Below are 9,089 nucleotides of genomic sequence, written 5' to 3'. Positions count from 1 at the left end.
TCTCTCTCTCTCTCTCTCTCTCTCTCTCTCTCTCTCTCCCTCTCAATCTCCCTGTCTCTCTCCTTCTCTCTCTGTTTTCCACAAAACCAGTTAGTGAAAGGATCTTGCCAGTTACAGCAAAACATTTTGTTTCATAAACAACCTTCAATGTAGATTCTTTATACTAAAGCTGTTGACTTGTAGTGTGTTGATGAATGCATGCAGGAAAATGCTATTACCATACAGAGCTACCGGTAAGCCACATTACAATCAAGCCAGAAGAATAAAGATTTCTCTTTTTTTGCTTTTGTTTCTGTATTTATTGTTTTGTCTGTGTTCCTATCCTCAAGATGCCAATTAGAGGTAAATTTCTATCATGTAAAAATGATCTATCTGAAAATTTTAAATGTAAAAAAGTACACATTAAGTAAAATAATTCATCTTTAAATTTTTCATGGAATGGAAACTAAGAAGAATGTATTGGATATCTAGTTTTAACATTGGCCAAAAAAGAACACCACAGCTATGGTACCAGGTAGAGTAGTGGAAAGTTACAAAAAATTAATAAAAAAAATTGACTAACATTTTAAGTTGTACATCTTTTCTTCTCTCCTCTGCCTATTGTCTGGTTTTCGCTTTCACTTCAATCCTTACATGTTCACAGTCAACTGTCCTATGCTCTTCTTTATCCCCCTCTTAGACACTGGAAGGTTTTCTGAAGACTATTTTTCTTGGTTCTTTTCCATTCACCAAAATTTTGTTCAGCCCAGTACACATGGGCCAGTAATGCTCTTCTGCCACCTTGAAGATGGCACATTCTAATTGTAAATACCTTTTTATATATAATTTTTTCTTAGCAAAACTTCCAAGAGAGCTTTGAGATCAGTTCTTCATACTATAAAACACAGGATCAACATCCACAGGCTTGCTTTTCCTGTTGAATTATGAGCAGTTTGAGAAGTGGCTCTCAACTTTGATTGCATCTTAAAATTATTTGTGAAGCTTCTGTAGAAATGTCAATGTTGGAGGAAAGTGGTCCAATTGAGTTCCTGTATCCAGAGGTGAGACCTAGTCATCCAGCATCTGTAAGAGTCTCTACTGCTAATGAATCATAGTAAGATTGGGAATCAATGTCCAATAGGAAATAGTCTACATGAGAAGCATCTGTTCCTTCCATATCCCAGTATTTTACTAATTATTCAGAAGAGTGCTGCTATGATCCTGAAGTGTTTATCATCCACCATAAAGAGTGTGAGAAATTGATAGTAGAATATACTCCTGTATTATTCTACTTGGGGGAAATAATTAAAATATTAACATGATCTAGAGAACATTAAGTCACAAATATATGTTCAACGTGGGACCCAGCCGTCTATAGTGTATACTGGGTAATTGGACTTCGAGAGTAGTTTAAATTCCCCTAGGGAACTCTAATATGCCCTGTTGCAGGAGGGCCACTAATCAGGATTGATGGAAGTTCACAATGATTAGCCGAGTAGTCATTAACATTCAAAGATAGCCAGGAGGGCTGGGGCAATGGTTCAGTAGTTAAGATCACTTGCTGTTTTTTCAGAGGTGAGATATTTGGTTCTCAGCAAACATACAAAAATGCATGGAGGCTCATCATGTCTGTATCTCCAGTTCCAGGGGATCTAACACCTCCTTTTGCCCACTGCAAGCACAAGGCATGCACATGTGCACAGAAATACAGACAGACTAAATAGCCAGACCCTTTTTTGTTAGGAGGCTAGGTTAGAATGACTTCAATACTCCACTACTCCATTCCTGTTCAGCTCCCCATGTGATGAGTTGCTTTCCTGCGCTCTGTGGAGTACAGAACAAGTAATACACAGCAGGAAAGACAGAAGAGAAAGGAAAGCAGTGTTTCCTGCTTGCCAATATTTGGGATCTGGAAAATACATATGTTTCTCCTATAGCTTTCTGTGTAAAAGGTGAAGACATGGGGCAAGGAAATGTTATCATGACCCCACAGATCCACAAATAGTGTTTTTTTCTTTGATCCCGTTCATATACAATAAATAAAAGCGAAAGCATCTGTCTGCTTCATAATCAGACAAGAATGAGTCTCCAGACTCTACCACTCTATCACTGTGGTTCTTGCTAACAAGCCAAAAATAAATAAATAAATAAATAAATAAATAAATAAATAAATAAGGAAAACAGAAACAAAAATGGAACTTAAATAAACAAACAACTCCTATGAAGGAAGAGCTTCAGTTGGAGGCAAAGCTCCCAGAGAATCGTGGAAGAGTCTGTCGGCAAAGAGGAGATGCTCAGCAGAATGCACCCATCCAATCGGATGTCACCGCGCTGCGGTCTTCCTGCTTGGTCCTGGCTAGTGTTTTCACGAGCAGCTCACTTCTTCAGTTATGTGTTTTACTACTTATTTATTCATTCTGTTTCGGCACATCTTCAGTGTGTAACAGTTCCCTCTGTTCCCAGCCTCACCAGTGACTGCCATTCTGACTAGGGTGAAATGGAATCTCAATGTAGTTTGTGTGTATTCCCCTTATGTTTAGTGAGATTAAACATGTTTTTCATATTTTATTGGCCATTTGTGGTCCACCTTTGGAGAACTGCCGCCTTATTTCACTAGCCCTTTTGCTGATCGCGTTGTTTGGTTTCTTGTTATTTCATTTCCTGAGTTCTTTGTATTTTCTGGGTATTAATATTCTGTCAGGCGTGTAAGTAGCAAAGATTTTCTCCCATTCTGCAGGCTACCTCTTGACTCAGCTACTTCCTCAGCTCTGAGTAGGCTTTATGACGTCATGAAATCCCATTAGTCCGTTGCTGCCATTATTGTGTGAACAAGCGAGTCCAGAAAGCCTTTACCAGTGCTGAGACCTTAAGTGTTTTTTTCCTCTACACAGTTTAAGTCTTGCATCGAGCTTGGTGCATTTGGAGTTAATTCTTGTACACAGAGAGAGATGAGAATCGGCTTTCACTCAAGAACTCGTGTTTGTTTGGTTGTTTGTTTGTTTATTTGTTTGGTTGGTTGGTTATCTATCTAGAGATGACCTCACCTGTATCCCTGGCTGGGCTGGATTTCTTGATCCTTCTGCTTCAACCTCTCAAGTGTTGAGATTACAGGAATGAAATTCAGCTCCTTGTATTTGTCCTAAAGATTTCTGTATACACATCTTTGAGAATAGTATCTATATTTTAAAACAATATGACTATATTTTTTTAAAAAAATTGATCAGATAGTTTCAATTGATGTTAATCTTAAGTACTACCCTTACTGAATTTTGGATTTGTTTTGTTTCTATGAGACTTATTTACAATTTCTGATTTTTAAAACAAACAAACAACACCCCCCCCCAAAATAAAAACCTATTTTGGCCTCTTTTAAGTTGTTTTTTTTTTTCTTATTTTGCTTTGCTACATACCTCCTAGTTGGGAAATTTCTCCTGATCTCACCACCTTCCAGCTTTATTCCTTTTCTTTTTCTCCATTCTACATGATTATTCTTACATTTGCTTGATGTGAAATGTGACCACAGCTTGTACTCTCACCTGAACCTATGAAGTATTTTTTATATACTAATGTTATATTAACACCAGTCTCTTTCTCGGTGTGTATATGTTTGTGTGGATATACTTCTGAGTGCAAGCACATGTCTACCTGGGGGCCAGATATCAACCCTGAGTGTCAATTTTGACAAATCATTCAATCTTTGTTTTTGTTTGTTTGTTTGCTTCTTTGTTTTGAGACAAAGCTTCTTATTGACTTAGAAGAATGAGTTAAGCTAGACTAGCTAGCCAGTGAGCCACAGGAATCCCCTTCTCTCTGTCTCCGATGCTGGGGTTATAAGCAATTGCTAGCACACCTGGCTTTTTTACAAGGATGCTGGGATCGAACTCAAATTTTTAGTCTTAGCCCCTTGCTAGCTAATGGACCTGTCTCTCTAGCCCCCACAGGCCTTGTTCTCATGTGTAATTTCATCTAGGATTGCAGCTTTAGCTTGTCTGAGTCCTAGCAACTGAATGATATTTTGTTGCAGCTTTCTGTAGGCAGTATTCAACACAGGTGTTTTGATTAGTTCCTCTCCTCCAATTTGCTTTCTCTGAGGATGTCTTCATAGACATCCCACAGAAATTCTATCAATGAGGCCTAAGTACAGCAAACTCTACTGAAACTGGTCTTAGTTCTGCTGCACTTTTAAAGTGTTGGTTTAAGTGAAAATTACCTTTTTTTATTTGAAATTTTTGAGCTGAATCACATTTTAATAAGTTGGACTTTGAATTTATTCTACTATAATTTAGAGTCTACAGATATATTGGTATGTTTAATGGAGAATGTGTCAGGAAATTTATCAGCTTTTAGCACTTATCATTTCATATCCTGTTTTGTTGTTGTTGTTCTTGTTGTTTTCTGGGGTTTTTTGTTTGTTTGTTTTTCCCACCTGGAACCTCTGGGTGTCACACGTTAAATTTTTCTCTTTCTCTCATTCCTTAATGTGCTTTCCTTAGTTTTCAGTACTGTGGCTGAGCATTTAGAAAATACTCATTCCTGAGATAGCTTTCATAACAATGGGTTTATTCTGCCTTGAACACTGGTAGCAAGTATAATTGATAGTAAGAATATTGTTACAGTAAGGTGATAAAGAATTTGACCATTGTGGACATTTTAAACTAGACATGTCAAGTTCTTTAACAGATACTGGCTTAAGAATTTTTTCCTTAAAGCTTTAATGAGTTATAATCGTGTAAGAGCTTATTCATCTAAGTAAATGAATTTGTTTGTTCACTTGTGATTTTAAAAATCTGTTAGTTTTCTTCTTGATTAGCTTCTGTAAGGACTCTTCTATTTTACTAGATACAGAAAACCTTCCTTGAGGCTAAGGGTTTTATTCCCTGAGATTTTAGACTCTGAATTCAAGGGTCTTTGCTCTTCTCAACCCATCTCACACCAGTTTCATTTCCTATTTTTACTGCTCCAGATGGCCATTCAGTACAAGCCCAGAGAACAGCTGAGGATGTTAGCTGGTTTTTGTTTCTGATCTTAATGTGGAAGAGTCGTCATAATGTACCCTTAAGCATGCTGTTTGTTCTCTTCTTGGTGTTGTTAGTAGATGACCATGCACACCCCTTAGGGGATGTTTCAGTTCCAAATGTTCTCAGAGGTTTACATCCTGAATGAACACTGAGTTCTGTTACAATTTCTCTGAATCTCACTGACTCATACTGTCCGTCTTCTGTGTACCAACTGTGATACCATTGACTGATTCTAGAATGTCAGTCCCAATTACATTCCTGGAACTGATTACCGACGTCAAATATTTCTGAATTTGGTTTTCCAATGTTTGATTTCCTAGCCTTTTAAAATTTTTTATTTATTTTTATTTTATGTGTATTGATGCTTTGCTTGCATGCATGTCTGTGTGAGGGTGTTAGATCACAGGGAACTGGAATTACAAGCCAGTGTGAGCTGCCATGTAAGAACTGGGAATTGAACCCCAAACCTCTGGGAGGGAAGACAAGTGCTCCAAACCACTGAGCCACCTCTCTGGCCCATTGTTTTATATTCTTATAGACATGGCTTTTAACACTTTTTTCTATTAATTTATGTATTCACCTTACAATCTGACTGCAGTCCTCCTCCTCCCAGGATTCCTTCAGGTAGCTCTTCTTCCATCCTGCTTTTAACACTGTTTAAGGTAGTATATAGAGTAATGGGTTTATTGGCATATGTTTTAAGATACACACATGTATATGTGTATCTTAAAACACATTGAGAGAAAGATTTTTTTTTTGGTTTGGTTTGGTTTGGTTTTAGTTTTTTCCTCTTTATAGATTAAAGAAGTTGCTATTCATTTTCCTCTGCTGGATGATAATTAAATAGTGAAGGTTTATGTGATTTTTTTTTTTGATAGTTGTAGCTTGAATGGAAATGTCTCTCATAGGCTTTGGCATGTGAGTTCTTGGTTCCAAGTAGGTGGTGTTATTTGTGGAGGCTTAAGAGATATGACCTAACTTGAGGGCATACTTATGTCTTTATATTACAGTGATAAAACACTGTGACCAAAAGCAACTGGGGGGGGGGGAGCATTTATTTCAGCTCACTGAGGGATACCAGGGTAGGAACTCAACGTAGGAACCAGGAGGCAGGAACTGATGCAGAGACCACATGCTTCCTGCGTTGTACCTCACACTTTGTTCAGCTACTTTCTTATAGCTCCAAGATCACCAGCCCAGGGTTTGTGTCACCCACAAGGGGCTGGACTCTGCCACATCAATCATTAATCAACAATGGCCTAACAAACATGCCTATAGGCCAATCTTATGGTGATATTTTCACTGTTGAGAATTCCTGTTCCTAAATGACTCTACCTTATGTCAAGTTAATCACTAACAAAATAATCAAGCAAACATTAAACAAACAAACAAACAAACAAACAAACACAAACACAAATCAAAGCAGAACACTAGCCAACAATACTGAGGATGGGTTTTGAGAGTTTAAAAGCCTCATACCTGCCTGCTCTCTACTTCCTCTTGTGGTTCAAGATGTGAACCATCAGCATCCTGCTCCGGCCACCATGATCTCCAGACTCAGTATTTTGGGGGGTTTTTTGGTCTTATTTATTATGTATAGTGTTCTGCCTGTATGTGTGCCTGCAGGCCGGAGGAAGGCACCAGATCTCATATGGTTGCTGGAAATTGAACTCAGGACTTCTGGTAAAGCAGTGAGTGCTCCCAACCTCTGAGCTATCTCCAGCCCTTAATATTTATTTGTTTACTTATTTATTTAACGTATGTGCAAGTTCTGTCTTCACACACACCAGAAGAGGGCATCAGATCCCATTACACTTGATTGTGAGCCACCATGTTGGTGCTAGGAATTGAACTCAAGACCTCTTGAAGAGTAATCAGTGCTCTTAACCACTGAGCCATCTCTCCAGCCCCAATTCAGTATTTTGTAAAACATTGTTCCCTTTCACCAGATTGGTCAAATATAGCTGGGTAGGAGAGGAAAAGGCAGGACTTCCTGAACCAGAGAAAGAGGGAGTGGGTCTCAGGTCTGACCTGAGGAGTCACATCTCACACTCTCGTCCTCTGAAATTATAAACCCAAATTAACTCTTTCTTGTATAAATTGCCTGGGCTATGGTGTTTCATTGCACCAATAGAGGAGTAGCTAATACAATAGGGGAACATCCATACTTGTTTCTTCTTTTTCACAAACTTTAAAAAATATCAAACTTGTTCAAAGAGTTATTTATCAAATTATTACATTTTAATGATGTAAAACCTACAACAGTGATTGATGATGCTCATATTCCATGCCATCTCCTTCCCTACTTGATGTTTCATAGAGCCAAGTTTTTACTGTTTGAATTTCCACTATAGGTTTTCTTCTCTATTTCTTTATGAGTTAATTCATTTTACATATTTTATTTTTCTCATAGTTATTTGATTTTAATTTGCACTTATTTTATAAATTCTTGAAATGACTGTCTAACTAACTGATTTCAACTTTCACTCATTTTTTGAAAGAAATTAAAGTTACATTAGGCCTCATATATTTCTCTAAGGATGATTTTAATAATATCACACAAATTTTATACATTTTGCTTTCTTAAATATGATCTAATTTCCATTTTGATTTCTGTTTATTAGATATCTAGACACTCATGGCTTAATTTGCAAATATTTGAAGATTTTTTGGATATATTTGTTTTATTTTTACTTTACTCTCTTGATTCAGGTAATACATTCTCCATACTTTTAATCATTTCCCACTTGGAGGGATTACTTTGTAACTCAGCATCTAACAAATGTGATATGTGATTAATGAAGAGTTGAAAACCAAGCATATTTTTCAGCTGCTAAGTATGATGCTTGCTTTATGATAAAAGAGATTAAGTTTAGTCAAGTGTGGTGGCCCACATCTTTAATGCCAGCATTCAAGAGACAGAGGCAGGCACATCTCTGTGAGTTCAAGGCCAACCTGAGCTACAAAGTGAGTTCCAGAATCCTGGTATGCATAGAAACTGTGTCTCAAAAAAAAAAAGTTTGGGGGCTGGAGAGATGGCTCAGCGGTTAAGAGCACTGACTGCTCTTCCAGAGGTCCTGAGTTCAAATCCCAGCAACCACATGGTGGCTCACAACCATCCGTAATGAGATTGGATGCCCTCTTCTGGTGTGTCTGAAGACAGCTACAGTGTACTCATAAAATAAAATAAATAAATAAATCTTTAAAAAAAAAAAGTTTGTTAATCATTTTCTGTTGCTGCCATAAAATACCCCGATAAAAGCATTTTAAGGGAAAAAGACTTATTTGGGGCTCCCAGTTCCAGATCACAGTGCATAGTGGCAGAAAATTTGCAGTAGCAGAAGCTTGAATCTTCAACAGCTTGTGTCTCACCCCGACCCCATCAACTTGACACAAGCTGGAGTTATCTGGGAAGAGGAAATCACAACTGAGCGAATATCTCCATAAGATCTTCTATAAGCAGACCTCTAGAGGATATTCTTAATTAGTGTTTGAAGCAGAGGGTCCAGTCCACTGTGGGTGGTGCCACCCCTAGGTAGGTATAAGAAAGTGTGTATAAGAAAGCAAGGAGAGCAAGCCATGAGGAACAATTAAGTAAGCAGCACTCCTCCATGTCCTCAGCTTCAGCTCCTGCCTCCAGGTTCCTTCCTGAAGTCCCTCCCCTGACTTCCTTCAGTGATGGACTGTAACCTGAGAACTGTAAGCTGAAACAAACCACTTCCTCTCCAGGTTGCTTTTGGTATTGATGTTTTATCACAGCAACAGAAACCCTGACGGAGCCAGCTATCTTTCTCCTTGCGTAGCCCAGTATCCAAGCCCCATACAAAGGTGGTGTCAGCTTCTAGTGTGGGTCTCCTCACCTCAGCCTCACCAATGTAACCCTTCACTGCCATGCCCACAGGTGTGCCTAGAGGCGTCTCCTAGGAGATTTAAGGTCTTTTCAGGTTGGCAATCAGTGGTTTCGTACTCATCCTTCCAAATACATCTTCAATGAATTATCCTGTCTAATTTTTTTTGTCTTTCTCTAAAACGCCTATGTGAAAATCTCCCAGTCATATCATAGATTTTATTTTTCTTGTTTGTTCTGTTAAC

This window comes from Grammomys surdaster, unplaced genomic scaffold (assembly GCF_004785775.1).
Source record: "Grammomys surdaster isolate TR1022 unplaced genomic scaffold, NIH_TR_1.0 191, whole genome shotgun sequence".
In the NCBI taxonomy this organism is placed as follows: domain Eukaryota; kingdom Metazoa; phylum Chordata; class Mammalia; order Rodentia; family Muridae; genus Grammomys; species Grammomys surdaster.
This window is presented reverse-complemented; position numbering follows the sequence as displayed.